General features: G+C 45.9%; 1 protein-coding gene and 1 long non-coding RNA gene across 3 annotated transcripts in view; one reads left to right on the top strand and one right to left on the bottom strand.

Moving 5' to 3' along the window:
* Nucleotides 1-3,051: 3,051 nt before the first annotated feature.
* The window catches only part of LOC142258003 (uncharacterized), a 370,341-nt gene continuing 354,906 nt past the window's right edge, over nt 3,052-18,486 (bottom strand). Inside the window, exon 4 of the long non-coding RNA XR_012727692.1 lies at nt 3,052-3,141. This is a non-coding gene — a long non-coding RNA (uncharacterized LOC142258003). The remainder of the gene's footprint in view (nt 3,142-18,486) is intronic.
* LRRC9 (leucine rich repeat containing 9) overlaps nt 6,809-18,486 on the top strand; it is a 267,576-nt gene continuing 255,898 nt past the window's right edge. The window contains exon 1 of one of the 2 annotated variants that reach the window (XM_075330387.1): nt 6,809-6,920. The gene's annotated coding sequence lies outside the window, so the exon portion shown is untranslated. Of the gene's footprint in view, nt 6,921-16,369; nt 16,528-18,486 lie in introns of those variants that run through there. The other variant, XM_075330386.1, reaches the window with a different exon arrangement.

Genomic DNA, 18,486 nt, shown 5'->3' with positions numbered 1-18,486 from the left:
GCCCATGACCGGAAGTTCGGAAACGTTCTGGTCGTGCACACTGATCCGAAAACCAGCAGTAGCAGCAGAGAGGTGAGAGCGACCATGCCTCTGACGGTTATCACTGCAGGATCTCCGCTACAAAAACATTTTGTAGGAAATTAGCTTAAAGATACAGTTTCACTTTGCAGATTCATTGCAGATATGCCTGATTCAGTCTGTTTATCTGAATAAGGCTACTTTCACACTTGCGTTGAACGGCATCCGGTGCATTGCGTTGTGTGACGGATGCAACGGATCGTACAAAAGAACGCAATCCGTCATAGTTTTTTCTTCCTGACTCTACACTTCTGGGCATGTGCAGTTGTGTAAAGACGGTTGCGTTAACGGAATCCGTCAAATCACGGATTCTAACAGAATCCGCCACCATAGGCACCCATTATAAAAACAACGGACGCCGACGGAATCCTGCAGATTGCGTTTTTTTTACACTCCGCCAAGCACAGAAAAAAGCTACATGCAGCGTTCCATCTGCCAGGTAGATGCAACGCAGCGTCGACTGACGGATGCAACGCAAGGCCATCCGTTGTTATCCGTAGCTAATAGAAGTCTATGAGGAATAAAACGTTTTCCTGCAACAGTTACCGTAATTCCTCAAGACGGCGGATAGCAACGGATGCCGTTCAACGCAAGTGTGAAAGTAGCATAAAGCAGTTTATGCAGGGCTCATATAGATTTCTGCAAACTGGGACCACTGATAAAACGAACGCAACAAATTTTTCCTGTATTAAAATACTATTTGGCATATGACACACTCTCATTACTAGAAATTGGAAAGGAAATGGCATATTTAATGCTAGTCTGGAAAAATTCACGTTATCATTGCCCATGAAGAGGAGGCACATTTTTTGGAGGGGCTCAAAATCTCCTGCAGTTGGTTTACAAATCAGCAAACTATGGGAATAACCAATAATGGCTACAGAGAGATATTCAATGGAGCAATGCTAAACCGTTCATCGTGTATGAATGACCAATATTCGAGAAAGGAGTCAGACATATTCAGAGCACCAGCGGGCTAAAACGCAATATATATTTATGCGTAATGTAATATAGCCATGGAATACACATACAGATCTGGAGGGCCAGGGCTGTATCACAGATTTTGTAGTAAATTTCAGCTCTGTTCACAGTTCTTGGACTTCACCAGCAGCAAAGCTTAAGGCTATGTGCGCACGCTGCGGATTTACGGCGGATTTGCTGCAGAAAATGTTTCTAACATTTCTGCTTTCATTCCCCAGCAAAACCTATGTATTTTTTTTATACCTGCGGATTTACCCATGGAATTTCCGATGCGGAATTAATGTGCATGTCACTTCTTTTCTGCAGGTAACGGTGTTTTTTGCCATAGATAATGGTAAAAACCTGCAGGGACCAACCTGCGGAAAAACTGCGTCAAATCCGCACCAAACCGCAGCAAAACTGCATGCGGATTTCGTTACTGTTTTGGTGCGGTATTCTTTCAGAGGGACCGGTTTTTCCTTAAGAAAAAGTCAGTTTCTAGTGCGCACGTGGCCTAAAGGGCGCTTTACACGTTGCGACATCGCTAGCGATTGCTAGCGATGTCGCGTGCGATAGCACCCGCCCCCGTCGGTGGCACGATATGTGGCGATCGCTGCCGTAGCAAACATTATCGCTATGGCAGCATCACACGCACATACCTTGTCAGCGACGTCGCTGTGACCGCCGAACAATCCCTACCTCAAGGGGAAGGTGCGTTCGGCATCATAGCGACGTCACTGCAGCATCACTAAGCGGCCGCCCAATAGAAGCGGAGGGGCAGAGATGAGCGGGACGTAACATCCCGCCCACCTCCTTCCTTCCGCATTGCCGGTGGACGCAGGTAAGGAGATGTTCGTCTTTCCTGCGGTGTCACACATTGTGATGTGTGCGGCCGCAGGAACGACGAACAACATCGTAACAGCAACGATATTAACGAAATGAGTGACGTGTCAATGAGCAACGATTTTTCACGTTTTTGCGATCCTTGATCGTCGTATATTGGTGTCACACACTGCGATGTCGGTAACGACACCGGATGTGCGCCACTAACGACGTGACCCCGACGATATATCGTTACCGATATCGCAGCGTGTAAAGCACCCTTAAGGATTGGCTGGCAGGGCATATGCTCTAGGCGTTTAGTACCAGAGTGGGGGGGGGGCACCAACAAGCCATGTCCATAGTAATCAGATATTAGTCTCTAGAGCAACTTAAGGTACCGTCACACTAAGCGACGCTACAGCGATCCCACCAGCAACCTGACCTGGCAGGGATTGCTGGTGAGATGTCTCACAGGCAGATCTGACCAGCAACCAGTGACCAGCCCCCAGCCAGCAGCGCCGCGTGGAAGCGATGCTGCGCTTGGTAACTAAGGTAAATATCGGGTAACCAACCAGATATTTACCTTGGTTACCAGCGCACACCGCTTAGCGCTGGCTCCCTGCACTCCTAGCCAGAGTACACATCGGGTTAATTACCCGATGTGTACTGCAGCTACATGTGCAGGGAGCAGGGAGCCGGCACTGGCAGCAAGAGCGGCGGATGCTGGTAACGAAGGTAAATATCGGGTAACCAGGGAAAGGTCTTCCCTTGGTTACCCGATGTTTGCCCTGGTTACAGCTTACCGCAGGCTGCCAGACGCAGGCTCCTGCTCCCTGCTCGCTTCATTTCGTCGCTCTCTCGCTGTCACACACAGCGATGTGTGCGTCACAGCGGGAGAGCGACGACCAAAAAAAGAAGCAGGACATTCAGCAACGACTGGCGACCTCACAGCAGGGGCCAGGTCGTTGCTGGATGTCACACACAGCGACAGCGACGGGACGTCGCTGCAACGTCACAGGAAATGGTGACGTAGCAGCGACGTCGTTGTCGTCGTCGCTGTGTGTGACACCACCCTAAGTCTCTGCCCTGGGTAAAAGAAAGCTTATCTACAACGCTATAAGAAAGGCAGATATAAGCAACTGTATAGACACACCAACAAATAAGAAACAGCAAACAGTTACTTACCTAGGTAATATAATGCTTTGCAGCTGCCATCATCTAGTTTCCCATTTTGCGGTAACCACTAGCTGTTTTATTTCTTGGGATGGATAGGATCCATATCTGCACAAAAGAATACAGAAATAACTTTTAATGGTGAGACAAATGTAGTTTAGAAGGCATAAATGACACCAGGTAGGCAAAAAAGGGGTGAAAAGAGAGGATAAATAGGAAAACAAATCTTCTAAAAATAATTTAGATTTTTTTTCCCGAAGTTTTACTTAAACTTTAAGGCTGAGAACGCACTTTGCGTTTTTACCTGCGTTTCCGCAGCGTTGTAAGCAGCAGTGTTTTTGTGCCAAAACGCATGCGTTTTGGTTTTCCATGATAGTCAATGGAAAATGATGATTTCTTGCCCGCACTTTGCGTTTTGAAACGCTGCGTTTAATTTGCATATTTTGTGGCAAAAGCCATGCGTTCAAAGAAGCAGCATGTCAATTGTTTTTGCCATTTTGGGTGCGTTTTGCTAACATTGAAGTCAATGAGAAATGGCAAAAACCAAGATTCCTTCAAATTCCGCGTTTTGCCTGCTTTTTCAGTGCAGAAAACATGCGTTTTGGACTTCCAAAACGCATGCTTTTTGGACATCAAAATAAATGGTTTGATATGTCCCTTTACACACACACAAAATCCGACAATTAAATTTATGAAAAATATGCATTTATTGCTATATTTCTGATAAAATGTTTATTACAGCTATAATTTTATGAATTATATCTATTTTTATTATTTTTCCCAATAATAGATTTTTTCCTTTTTTTTTTTTTTAACTTTTTTCATTCTTTTTGACTGTTTAAACTATATTAGGCAGTGTCTTGATGTTCAAAACGCATCTGTCAAAACGAGGTGAAAACGCATGTAAAAAGCGCTGAATCCCTTTGATGAAGGGAACAAGACAGGGCTGCCCATTATCTCCTCTTTTATTCAACCTGGCAATCGAGCCGTTGTCAAGAATACTACAGGGACAAAATAGCTTTAAAGGAATCAAGATAAGGGGTTCAGAAGTAAAGACAGCGCTTTTTGCTGATGACATCATACTTTATATGGGGGACCCCGGTGCGGATTTGCCACAGACTCTTGCCTTGATTGAAAAATTTGGTTCATTCTCCGGTTTCAAACTGAACAAAAAAAAATGCGAGATCATGTTCCTAAAGGGGCATCATGGGACAATGGGGGGACAAATAAGGGATGGCTGTCTATGTGGAATTCCTATAGCACAATCTTCAATTAAATACCTGGGAGTGCATATAGGAAGATCGGTGGAAACAATCTATAACTTGAATTATGGACCGCTAATCAGGAAAATTATAGTTCAATTAAAGGGATGGAAAGGTCTGCCACTTCCATTACTGGCAAGATACCACCTGATAAAAATGATGAGCTTTCCTAGGCTGCTGTATCCCTTCCAGACAATCCCGCTATTGCTAAAACTAAAGGATGTGAATAAGCTCAACTCCGCGTATACAGAATTTCTGTGGAGGGGAAGGAAACCCAGAATAAAGCTGCGTACGCTGATGAAGTCAGCAGAGGAGGGAGGTCTAAACTTTCCAGATGTCCAAGGGTATAATCTTGTATGTATCATGAGGCATGTAATTGATTGGGTGAGAGGAACGAGTAGGCACTCAGATCATGCGATGGAAACTAAATATGCGTCACCGTGGGATCTGACGTCCATTCTGCACTCCCCACTATCCAGGGTTGAAGGGCACATAAGGAACTCAATTATATTCCGAGACACCATGCTAACATGGAAGTCGGTAAGGAAAAAACTGGGGCTCTCATGGAAAGTGTCCAAGTACTTGAACCCCTGGGCATTCCCAAATTTTCCCCTGGGACGAGAAAACAAGCTATTTACTAGATGGAAAGAGAGGGGAGTCAGGAGAATGATAGATGTTATGAATGTGGAGGACAGGAGGTGGATGACAGGTCGGGAAGTGTTGGATAAGTACAACCTTAATAGCTCACATGTCATCCAGTATGAACAATTGAAACATGGAATAATAGGAGACCTGGGTGTGGTTGGAAGAGAGCTGAACAGAAGTTCGATTGATGAGTTACTGGAATGTGATGTAACAAGTATAAATGTCTCTAAAATTTATCGATCGCTAAGGGGGGTGCTTATCTCACGGGAGGATAGTCGGACTTTAAAAGCGTGGGGGAAACAATTGGGAAGGGAAGAAGTGGTGGATGATATACTGAGAGGATGGGTACAAGTGCGGAAACATATTACCAATGAGAGATGGAGAGACACTCAATTCAGAATTCTACATAGGGCCATTATAGGTTTCAACATACCAGGTAGGGATAGGTGGTGTCCTAAGTGTCAAAAAGAGAAAACGGATATGCTGCATGGGCTATGGGAATGTGAGACAATCGCTAGGTTCTGGAACCAAGTCAGACTATTTGCCCAGTCAACATGGGGAATTTTCAGCAAACTAGACTTAATGGTGTGGATTTTCCACTCCTTTGAGGGAGGAGTAGGAGGAGGACCGAGCACGCAGGAAAAGAGGAAATACGCAATAACGCATGACATAGCCATGATAGCTAAGCGTTGCATCTTAAAACACTGGATTCAAAGGGAGGGCCCATCCATAAAGGAGGTTGTGGGCGAACTACACAACCTTCTGAAGTGGGAAAAACTAGAAGCGGAGAGGGATAAAGATGGGTTGACAGCCAAGTTTTTTGTGAGATGGAGACATTTTATTGAAAGCCAATTCACACAGGGAGAAATAATTAACCTGATGGCACCTTTTGTTCACTCGGAGTGGTATATCCTGAGCGATATCCAGGACAGCCTGGGTAAACTGAGAATCACCTAGGAGGGGGCTCTGGCGGGAGGGGGAGACGAGACGGTTGGGAATACCAAGACACGCTAGCAAAATTGAAATCATTCAGGGACGACACAGAGATTTAACGAATTGTATTGCATATGTTATATTATATTTCATTACCTATGTTTTGGTTTAATGTTACTGTATACTATCTTAAATCGAACAGCAACATGGAACTCCAAATTGGGGTATCACCCACCTCTATGTCACATTTTGTCAGACGAATGTTCTTCTTTTGCAATGATACTTGTCATGGTTTTACAAATTTGAAAAATCAATAAAAAACGTTTTGGAAAAAAAAAAAAAAGCGCTGAAAACTCATCAAAAATGCGGTAAATACGCATGCGTTTTCAGCGCTAAAGTTCAGAAAAAGGCAACTTTGGTCAATCAATTAAGCCCAAAAGGTGCGTTTTGAACTGCAAGTAGGAGAACGCAAAGTGTGTTCTCAGCCTAAAAGTCTCCATACGTAATTGCCACCACCGCACGTTGAGGGTCACTTCACCATTCATCTTTAAGGGGCAAGCTGACTACAGTGCTCAACGTTTTCTGGCAAGTTCCACAGAAAATGAATGAATGAATGAATGAATGAATGCAGGGAGGAATGGTTAGCATGCGATGCTACCACTCCATTCTGGCCTGGATATTTCTTATCTGTCAGTTCAGTCTGACATGATGATACATTGATTGTTCATATGAACAATTGGACATATAATTATCTGGACCCATTCAAGCTGATAATATTCTTTGTTTAACTTAGATCCTGTGTTTATCAGACTCACAATTGTGCGCCCATTTGTCTCTGCATGTGGATGTGTCTTGGATATGTGGGTTTAGCAGCATCTATCTAGCCAAACCTTATAGTTTTTTTTTCTTTTCTGTTTCAGGTGCTATCCAAAAAAATGACATTACTCATCCTTGCCAACTTTTCAAAACTGTCTTTATATTGATGAGTCATCAATATAAAGACATGATGAGGGACTGCAGAGGACAAAGCCAACACTTGGTGTCAAGGTAATAAAAGTGGATGAGGGAGTGCTGCCTTCTGGGAAGCTTCTGCAGCGATAAGGACATTTTTTACACTTTCAGAAGTCCAGGAGGTTTCCCCTTTGGGTACTGTTAAGACCCCACTTTGCATTTCCACCTGCTGCTTTTTAGGTCCGTTTTGAGAAGCACCTTTTTCATGCCAAAAGCCATGCGTTTTGATTTCACAGCAAAGTCTATGGGTATGTGCGCACTAGGCGTTTTTTTCACGCTGCGTTTTTATGTGCGTTTTTGTCTCAAAAAACGCACCCGCGGCTAAAAAACGCGACAAAAACGCATGCGTTTTTGCCGCGATTTGGTGCGTTTTTTGCTGCGTTTTTGCTCACTGCGTTTTTAATCAGTGCACAATGCCATTAAAGATTGTTGATGAAAAAAAAAAAAAAAAGTCTGTCATTTCCTTCTTCAAAATGTTCATTGCATGCAGGAGAGCAGACAGACAGCTGCAGAACTAGTGTATGCAGGAGAGCAGACAGCAGCTGGAGAACTACAAGGCTCAGCATCCTCCATTCACTAGTGTATGCAGGAGAGCAGACAGCAGCTGCAGAACTACATGGCTCAGCATCCTCCATCCAGGACTGTATGCAGTTTTTTGCCCAAAAAGAAAAAAAAAATGACATGGGCTTCGCCATATTTTTGTATGCTAGCCGGGTACAGCAGGCAGGTACGGGCTGCCCCCAACCCCCAGCTGCCTATTTGTACCTGGCTGGGAACCAAAAATATAGAGAAGCCCTTTTTTTTTTAATTATTTCATGAATTTCATAAAATAATTAAAAAAAAAAAATGACGTGAGCTTCGCCTAATTTTTGAGTCCAGCCGGGTACAACTAGGCAGCTGGGGATTGGAATCCACAGTGCAGGGTGCCCAAGCTTTCTGGGCACCCCCACTGCGAATTGCAGTCCGCAGCCACCCCAGAAAATGGCGCTTTCATAGAAGCGCCATCTTCTGGCGCTGTATCCAACTCTTCCAGCTGCCCTGATGCCGGGTGGCTAGCTAGGTAATAATGGAGTTAGGGCTAGCTGTATATTATCAGCTAGCCCTAAGCCCGAAATTCATGGTGTCACGCCAATATTAGACATGGCCACCATGAATTTCTAGTAATGATAAAAAAAAAAACACAACACACAGAAAAATATTTTTATTAGAAATAAAAACACAACACAATTAGTGACTCCATCTTTAATGAAATAAAGAACCCCCCTCCGCAGTAATCCTGGGTCAGGGTCCCGCGCCGTCCAATCCGGATCCAATATCATCTGATCGGTTTGCTGGAAGGCAAAGCGATCAGATGATGTGTCAGGTTAAAGGACGTGAATCACATCACACATCAGCTGATTGTATAAAAGCCGGTTATACAATCAGCTGATGCATCAGTAGAAAAAAAAAATAATACTCACTTATGTGCTGTGCTGATTACCGGCAGCTCCTGCAGCGATCGATTGGACAGGAGTCTGATCCTGTCCGATCGCTGCAGGAGCTGCCGGTAATCAGCTGATGAAGTCCCCTGACGGCAGGATCAGCTGATAGCCGGCCGGGCGCGAAAAAGCCGGCGAGACTACGATCAGCTGATGCGTCAGGTGACTGCATCAGGTGATCCATCGCCAGGTCCTGCAAGCAAGGTCCTGCCCCGGGGAGACTGCACACAGCCAGAGCAGCGGTACCGAGACAGGGGCTGGGAGCGGGCATGGCACCAGGACCCTGCAGACAGGTGAGTATATATGACATTTTTTTTTTCTACTGTTCACTTTTGTTTTCGCCGCTGCCTCCACCTCCCGCCCAGACATGGCGCCGCACGGAGCTGACATGCACAGGACGGGAGGTCGAAGCAGCGGTGATGGTACCGGGAGGATTCATGCTTCTGTGTTTACCAACAGAAGGAATCCTCTTCCTGTACACGTCACTTTACTGCCCACCCAATGCGTTTATAGCTGCGTTTTTAGTCATAGAAACGCGGCTATATGCGTTTTTCATTGCGTTGTTGAACATCTCATTGAACTCAATGGGTGAAAAACGCAGTGAAAAACGCAGAAATAATTGACATGCTGCATTTTTGTGGTCACCACAAAAACGCAGCTACAAAAAACGCTGTGTGTGGACAGCACTTATGAAAACCCATAGACATTGCTGGGGAAGCAATGTCACTGCGTTTTCAGCACAAAAACGCGGTAAAAAACGCCGCTAAAAACGCGGCAAAAACACCTAGTGCGCACAAGGCCTATGGAAAAAGTAGATTTTCCGACCCCACTTTGCGTTTCTAAACGCTGCGTTTAATTTGCATATTTTGTGGCAAAAACCATGTGTTCAAAGAAGCAGCATGTCAGTTGTTTTTGCCATTTTGGGTGCGTTTTACTAACATTGAAGTCAATGAGAATTGGCAAAAACCAAGATTCCAGCAAATTCCTGCGTTTTACCTGCTTTTTATGTGCAGAAAACATGCGTTTTGGACTACAAAAACGCATGCTTTTTGGACATTAAAATAATGATTTCATATGTCCCTTTACACACACACACATAATCCAACAATTCAATTTAAAAAAAATTATAATTTATTGCTATTTTTGCAATAAATAGTATATTACCGCTATAATTTTATTCAATACTTCTATTTTCTATATTATTTCTAAAAATCTATGTGTTCCTTTTTTTTTTTTTTTTTCATTGTGTTTGACAGATTATGTTTAAACTGTGTTTATTAAGCAATATCATACAAAGGAATATCAGTACAATATGCATATACATTTTTCCAAGAAAAACAAACTTATTACATGAGAACCTTTTTGTATAATTGTGCTTGATTAGCAACTTATTCTTTACCTCTTCAGTAATACCCAAGGTACTAAAAGACCTTAAATAAGTATTGGCGCCAGAGGTAAACAACTTATCCTCTATTGTTTCGGTAATGTCCAAAGTATCTAAAAAACCTTGACTACAAATAAAATAAAATAACAGACTAGAGAAAAGAGGAAAAGGGTCTGATTGAAGAGATGAAAATAGATAAAGAAAAAGTGAAGAAGATAAGGGAGGGAAGAATGAAAGAAGAGAGAAAGATGAAAAAAATGGAAAAAAAGAGAGAAAAAGGAAAAAAAGGGGAGGGGAGGGGAAGGGGAATGGGAATAAAGTCTCCACTTCCACTCCCACCCTTTCATGTTTGACAGATTAAGCTTTATTAAGCAGTGTCTTGATGTTCAAAACGCAGGTGAAAAAGCATGTAAAAAGCGCTAAAAACGCATCTAAAATGCGGCAAATATGCATGCGTTTCAGCGCTAAATTTCTGAAAAAGGCAACTTTGGTCAAATCAATTAAGCCCAAAATGTGCGTTTATAACTGCAAGTAGGAGAATGCAAAGTGGGGTCTTGGCCTTACACTTTCATAAAGCTTCCGATGCAAGAGCATTGGCAGCGATATGCTACTGACCCTCTGCTGTGAGCGTCAGCTGAGGGTCATGTGATTGTGATGCAATCTTGCAATCGTATCACAGCTGCGGAGCAGAGGGAGGGAGCACTTTCTCCCCATCTCCTCCGCTGTCTGTCAATGAGAACATCACACTGCAGTCACATGACATGCAAGTGCAATGCCAAGTTTCACACGCTCCCATAGACTTGTATGGGGGTGCGTGAGCCAAGACTCACTGCCAAACGCAGCATGTTGGGATTCATTCTGCATACCGCTGGCATGAGAAATCAATTGCAGATGGACGCTGCCCCATTGTTTTGCACTGGTGCGAGTGCAAGCCAATGTTTTATCAGATTGCACTCGCACATGAAAATCGCAAGTGGAACAGTACCCTTTTTCAGAGACTCTCCCAGACGTCCAAGGAGAGGTGGCAAATATGGGATTATTGTGCTTTCTTAGGCCAGTTTCATATGATAGTATAGAAAATAGTTCAGAGTTCCATCCAGAAAAATTGACTAATTTTTTCTCACTTGTTATCCATATATAATCCAGTTTTGTTTTGTTTGTTTTTACAGCAGTAGCTATTACTAATTTACAGGAGCATTTACAGTTTCCTGTTACAGAACTGCAATGTATTCACTAAAACTACATGGTAAATTGTGGCGTGCGATTTTATTTCTTGCACCTCTTCCCCAATTTCCGGAGGAAAATTGTACTTGCTGTGATTTTTTTCCACACGCAATTTAATTAGGAAAAAAATAAATAAATTGGTCATCTACACTGCTCCATTAAATAACATTGCTCTGAGTGCTGTCCGTGTTTTTAACGGATGGCACACAGACCCAAATTTACAATCGTCTGCATGAACCCTTAAGAAGCAAAATATCGCTGTCTGCAGGAGGGGACAGACAGAAGTGGGTTCCTGGCCAAGAACAAAATATGGGCCCTTTGAAATCCAATAGCTTATCTTTATGTACAATTCCTCCTGCTTTGGAGATGGTAGTAGCCCTCTTGGGTCCCTGTGTGACTGCAATGGTATGTCCGCCCCTGACTGATTGGGAAAATAGCCCCCTTTGCTTATGGGTGCACCCACATGTAGAGGAATGCTGCATATTTTAGATGCAACTGACTGGAAAACCTTTACAGTTACAGTGCAATTAGAAGGAATGTATCATCAGAAAATTACCTGTGGTTTAAATTAGGTTCTTGTTTTAAATGTATTTTAAAATAAAAACAAAAAAAACAAACACAAAAACATTGGCATTTCCCCCCTTATCACAATTTTTATGTAAAAAAGAAAAAAAGTAGAAATCTTCTACTTTTCATATTGGCTGCTGGAGCTTTTCCGCACCCTGAATCAGTTGTTTCCAAAAATCCACATTGAGGCGCCGCTCACATCAGCGGTATTTTGCTGCAGGCCTGGATCCGGTACAAATGCGTTTCAGCTCGCATGTGACCGCATCTTGCCGCGATTCCATAGGAAATGAATAGAGCTGAAACGCATTTATACCGGATCCGGCCCTGCAGCAAAATACCGCTGATGTGAGTGCGGCCTTACATTACTATGAGTAGACTGACTCAGCCCCGATCTTTAGTATTGAATTTTGTATTTTGCTAGTTATTCCCACCCCTGTCTGTCTGCCTGTCCTTCCTTCCTCCTGTCTGTGGTATTAGGGCTCGTGCGCACATTGCGTAATTGCATGCATTTACGCTGTGTATAGCACTGCAGCGTAAATGCATGCATCCTGCGTCCCCTGCACAATCTGTGTAGATTGTGCATGATACGTACGACGTTGCTTTTTGAACACAGCGATTTGAATGCCAAAATTTTGACCCAAATCCGTGCGTACAAAAAAACAGCATGTCAATTAATTTGTGCGCTTTGGATGCAGCTCCCACTCTGTTTATGATGGGGGCCGCATCCTGAGCGCATGAAATTGGCTTTTTTTCTGCAGAAACACCGCATTCATTATGCAGTGTTTCTGTAGCGATTTGAAGCGCACATGTGCTGAGAAATCGCTGCAGAAATTTCAGCAGGTACTTGCGAACATAGCCTTAGGCTGTGTGCGCACATCGCGTCGTGTCAGCACATGTGCGCGTCAAATCGCTGCAGAAACACTGCATAATGAATGCAGTGTTTCTACAGAAAAAAAGCCGATTTCATGCGCTCTGGATGCTGCCTCCCTCATAGACAGAGCGGGGCCTGCATCCAAAGCGCACGGAATAAGTGACATGTTGCTTTATAGAACGCAGCGATTTGGAACAAAATTTTGGCATCCAAATCGCTGCGCTCTCAAACGCAACGTGCACATGGATTATGTACAATCTTCATAGATTCTGCAGGGGACGCAGGTCGCATGCATTTACGCTGCGGTGAAATACGCAGCATAAATGCATGAAATTTGGCAACGTGCGCATGAGCCCTTACAGCAGGGGTGGGGAACCTCCGGCCCGCGGGCCGTATGCGGCCCCCGATGACATTAAATGCGGCCCCCGGGCACATTCCAGGCTACCCCAGTGCTCGAGCGGCACTCGCGCTTTTGCCGTCCGCCGGCCCTTTAAAATCCCAGTGCGTTCTGGGTAGATGCTAGAATGTACGGGCTTTTTCCAGATCCTGATTGCAGCCCGTACTAGAATGTACGTGTTCTTTTCGGGACCTGAGTACAGCCCGTACATTCTAGACTGAACTCGGGACTGTGCTCGCGTGCTCAGGGTTTACCTTGTGGGCGGGGTAAACAGCGCGCTGTGCTCCTGTCACAGCAGAAGAGGTGCAGCAGATGCCTCCCTGCTGTACATGCCTCCTGGACCTGTGCTGTGTGACTTCTCCTCCCCTTGTACTGTGAGTATGCAACCCATCACCGCCCCCCCATCCAGTGCTGTGTACCCCTAGTAATGTGTGTAGCCCCAAGTGCTGTGTACCCCCTAGTACTGTGTGTAACTCCTCAGTGCTGTGTAATCTGTGCAGCCTCCTAGTGCTGTCAGTGCTGCCACATAGTGCTCTCCCTGCTGCCTCCTTGTGCTGTCACCTAATACTCTCCGTGCTGCCTTCTAGTGCAGTCACTGTCAGTGCTCTTTGTGCTGCCACCTAGAGCTCTCTGTGCTGCCACATAGTGCTCTCTGTGCTTCCACATAGTGCTCTCTGTGCTGCCACCTAGTGCGCTCTGTGCTGCCACTTAGTGTGCTCCGAGCTGCCACCTAGTGCCCCCCCCCGGCTGCCACCTAGTGCTCTCTGTGCTGCCACCTAGTGTTCTGTGCTGCCAACTAGCGCTGTCTGTGCTGCCAACTAGCTCTCTGTACTGACATCAAGCGGTCTCTGTGCTGCTAATTTGTGGTCTCTGTGCTGCCAGCTAGTGCTCTCTGTGCTGCCAACTAGCTCTCTGTACTGACATCAAGCGGTCTCTGTGCTGCCAATTGGTGGTCTCTGTGCTGCCAGCTAGTGCTCTCTGTGCAGCCAGCTAGTGCTGTCCGTTGTGCCGCCTAGTGCTGTCCGTTGTGCCGCCTAGTGCTGTCCGTTGTGCCGCCTAGTGCTGTCCGTTGTGCCGCCTAGTCCTGTCCGTTGTGCCGCCTAGTCCTGTCCGTTGTGCCGCCTAGTCCTGTCCGTTGTGCCGCCTAGTGCTGTTCGTGCTGCCACCTAGTGCTCTCTGTGCCCGCCACTAGTGCTGTCCATGCTCAGCATCTCCTGTGATGTATACACCCCTCCTGTGATCTATACGCTCTTCCTGTGATGTATACGCCCCAGCCTCTCCTGTGATGTATATGCCCCAGCCTTTTCTGGGATGTACTGTATATGACGCACCCTCTCCTGTGATGTATATGCCTCAGTGTCTCCTGTGATGTATGTGCCTCAGTGTCTCCTGTGACGTATATGCCTCAGTGTCTCCTGTGACGTATATGTCCCAGCCTCTCCTGTGATGTATATGCCCCAGCCTTTTCTGGGATGTACTGTATATGACGCAGCCTCTCCTGGGATGTATATGCCCCAGCCTTTTCTGGGATGTACTGTATATGACGCACCCTCTCCTGGGATGTATATGCCTCAGTGTCTCCTGTGATGTATATGCCTCAGTGTCTCCTGTGATGTATATGCCCCAGTGTCTCCTGTGATGTATATGCCCCAGTGTCTCCTGTAATGTCTATGCCCCCAGCCTCTCCAGACCAAAACAAACCTGGAAAAGCAGTTGTGAGAAACAAAATGATCAATATCACCAACATCACAGCCGCTCCAGCCACCACATTAGGGGTGAGTTAATTAATTGTTTGACCAAATATAGCCTGGTCGTTTTCAAGTTGATAATTTGGTGCGGCCCCCGAAGGTTGGTAGAAAATTCCAAATGGCCCCCGGCAGTAAAAAGGTTCCCCACCCCTGCCTTACAGGGTAAGGACAGGAGGAAGGACAGGCAGGCAGACAAGGGCAGAAATAACTAGCAAACCCCCGACCCACCTATTGGATATTCCATTGCACTGCTCATCAAATAACACAGCATTTCACAGATTTTACTTGCCTGTATTTCAGAAAGTATATATCCGATCTCACAACTAAAAGTATGTATAGAATCAGCATGATAGTGCCAGTATAGCACTGGCTTTAGTTTATATAGGAAAATCCTGGTTGTTGGTCCTCTTTAAAAAACTTTTTTAGCCTTCCAATTGACTTCTATTGTAAATTCATAGCAGGAATAACCTGAAGAATGGTCCGTTTTGTATGTTATCTTCCCATGATCAGTGATTTGTTAAGTTTTTGATGTTACAGATTTAGGTATTAGAATTAGGTCACTTGTGGGGTTTCTTTTTACCTCTGTTTATTGCTTTTTTCCCCCCCTCTTCTTAGTATGTCACGTCTGTTTTTTTTTTTTTTTAATATTTCCTGTATTTGGCTTTGACAACATTTTTGATACAGTAGTATGCGGATTATATGTTTCTCTAGCATCGGATTTCCTATGCAATTGTTTGAATTCCTTACAAGTGTTCTCTGAACCCAACCTTCTAAAAAAAAATAAAAATAAATGCAGTGTGAACGTGCCCTAAATGTGCATGGGAGAATATGTATAATAACTTACACCAATGTGGGCAGATTAGGGGTGGTCTCGCTCCACACTGCCCAGAAAGCCCCATTTGTGATGAGTTGTGTAAACCATGTCCCGACTAGGAGTCAGGGAAAATCGGGGACTGCTGGCATTACATTGTAACGCAAAGCAGTACTCGGGCCCCTGCAGGTGTGTGAGGGGCTGCACTGCGATGCCACAATTTGTTTCTTTGAGCCTGGGTGCACGTGACGCTTTTGTTTGGCTAGTGCCGGATATATACACCCATGAGGTATCTGTCCACCAGTGGCCACAATGTGACATCTCTCCACCATCAGGCCCCATGGTAAGAGACGTACAGTATACGGTTTTGAGGTGTCCCTCTGTATAGGAAGGAGCCGTCTACTGCATTTTCCTATACAGTGACGTATACTGGCCAATAAGACAAATTTAGCATTTATTTGGTGAATAGGGGTCTGTGGAAACGTAAGGTTGACGCTGGGAGCTTTCCCTGGTGTATACAGGGTATGGCCGGGCTCAGACGGGCGTATTACACGGTCATTATACGGACTACAAAGCCCAGACTGACCGTGGGTCACCCAACCCAAATTTACAGCCTCATAAGCATCTGTGAGGCAGGACATTGCAGTCCACATAGTGATTGTGATATAGGCCCGGCCTAATTGTGTCATAAAGTGCAAGTTACTTTGCTTTTCTAAGAGGCACCACAGAAAAATGTGTTTGTTTTCCATAATGTAGAGGTATAATGGCAGAATAATATTATTATTTGGCTTTTCTATGCACTGTGTGACATCTGAGACGACACAAACCACCTCATTCTTGTACCTGCTGCTGCAGCTCTGCCTGGATTTCAGTCAGTCAGCCGCTTTTATACAGTAAGCCGCTCTCTGATTGGTCAGTGATCGAACTCGTGAGAAATTGCGTCCTTCTATTGGTTGTTGTGCGGAGCGAGCTGCGTTGCCATGGCAACAGTGTCCCAGGTAACGAATACAACCTGGCTCCGGAGTGTTTACTAGGCCGCTATACAATATAACATGGAGGCGGGAGACCGCGGAGAACGGGCCGGAGCTGCGGCAGTCACCGCCGGGTAAGAGGAGGAGGAAGTGCCCGGGAAGGAGCTCGGCTAATAACTGCCCGCTGGACAGGTAGGTAGGAGAGTGTGGGACTACAGCTCCCAGCATTCCCTGTCATGCGTACAGTCATAGCAGCTATATCCGGGGTGTTCTGCTGTATATAATGTACCACATACGGGGTTCTTCTCTGTGGAAACGTGAAAAATGAGAGTCTGCAGCTATTGTAAAAACTACACCTCCCAGAAAGTGTGAGGGCATCCTGGGAGTTGTAGTTCCTCAGCAGCTTCCGTGGTTACGACTGTTGCTAGGCGTTTCATTGCTATTGTTCTGTGTATGAGGGGTGTAATGTAGCCTCCGACACTAGTTACAAATCCGCAGCAATTTACAGTCACATCCCCATTGTCCTTCCTCTGGAAAACCCCTTTAATAATAATAATAATAATAATAATATAATTCATTTATATAGCGCTATTAATTCCACAGCACTTTACATACATTAGCTACACTGTCCCCATTGGGGCTCACAATCTAGAGTCCCTGTCTGTATGTCTTTGGAGTGTGGGAGGAAGCCAGGGTGCCTGGAGGAAACCCACGCAAACACGGGGAGAACAAACAAACTCCTTGCAGATGGTGTCCTTGGTGGGATTTGAATCCAGGACCCCAGTGCTGCAGGACTGCAGTGCTAACCACTGAGCCACCATAAGACTGCAGTGCTAACCACTGAGCCACCGTGCCGCCCCAGTAGGGCTCTTTGCAGACCCTGGTGACATTTCCACATGTACCCAATTTGCCTCCTATGAAAATTAAACACCAAATCCACAGCAGGAATATCTGCACTAAGTTGTCGGTATATTGCGGCGGTTACTAATGATGTAAGGTCACCGTATGAAGGGTAAAATCCGCGGTGTGTCCCCGAAGCGTTCACTAACGAGGTCCTGATTTCACATGAGCAGCGTTCACTGACGGGTCCCGATGTAAAATCCGTGGTGAACACTGACAGGTCCTGATGTCACATCCACGGTGTACACTGACGGGTCCCGATGTCACATCCACAGCGTACACTGACGGGTCCCGATGTCACATCCATGATGTACATTGAGGGTTCAGATGTCACCTCCGCGGTGTACACTGACAGGGTCCTGGTGTCATCTCCCATCTCCACAGTGTACATTGACAGGACCTGATGTCACCTCCGTGGTGTAGACTGACAGGGTCCTGATGTCACCTCCGCGGTGTAGTCTGACAAATTCCTGATGTTACCTTCATGGGGTACACTGGCGGGTCTTGATGTAAATCCATGGTGTACACTGATAGGTCCTGATGTCACATCCACGGCGTACACTGGGGGATCCCGATGACTCAGCTGCAGCTTTCACTAATGGGATCTGGATGTCACCTCTGCAGGGTACACTGGCAGGTCCTGATGTCACCTCCGCAGAGTACACTGGCAGGTCTTGATGTCACCTCTGCAGGGTACACTGGCGGGTCCTGATGTCACCTCCACAGAGTACACTGGCAGGTCTTGATGTCACCTCTGCAGGGTACACTGGTGGGTCCTGATGTCACCTCTGCAGGGTACACTGGCGGGTCCTGATGTCACCTCCGCAGGGTACACTGGTGTGTCCTGATGTCACCTCTGCAGGGTACACTGGCGGGTCCTGATGTCACCTCCGCAGGGTACACTGGCAGGTCTTGATGTCACATCTGCAGGGTACACTGGCAGGTCCTGATGTCACCTCCGCAGGGTACACTGGTGGGTCCTGATGTCACCTCCGCAGGGTACACTGGCGGGTCCTGATGTCACCTCCGCAGGGTACACTGGTGGGTCCTGATGTCACCTCTGCAGGGTACACTGGCGGGTCCTGATGTCACCTCCGCAGGGTACACTGGCAGGTCTTGATGTCACATCTGCAGGGTACACTGGTGGGTCCTGATGTCACCTCCGCAGGGTACACTGGTGGGTCCTGATGTCACCTCCGCAGGGTACACTGGCGGGTCCTGATGTCACCTCTGCAGGGTACACTGGCGGGT

The sequence above is a fragment of the Anomaloglossus baeobatrachus genome, chromosome 12 (genome assembly GCF_048569485.1).
Source record: "Anomaloglossus baeobatrachus isolate aAnoBae1 chromosome 12, aAnoBae1.hap1, whole genome shotgun sequence".
NCBI classification, from domain to species: Eukaryota; Metazoa; Chordata; class Amphibia; order Anura; family Aromobatidae; genus Anomaloglossus; species Anomaloglossus baeobatrachus.
This window is presented reverse-complemented; position numbering and strand designations above follow the sequence as displayed.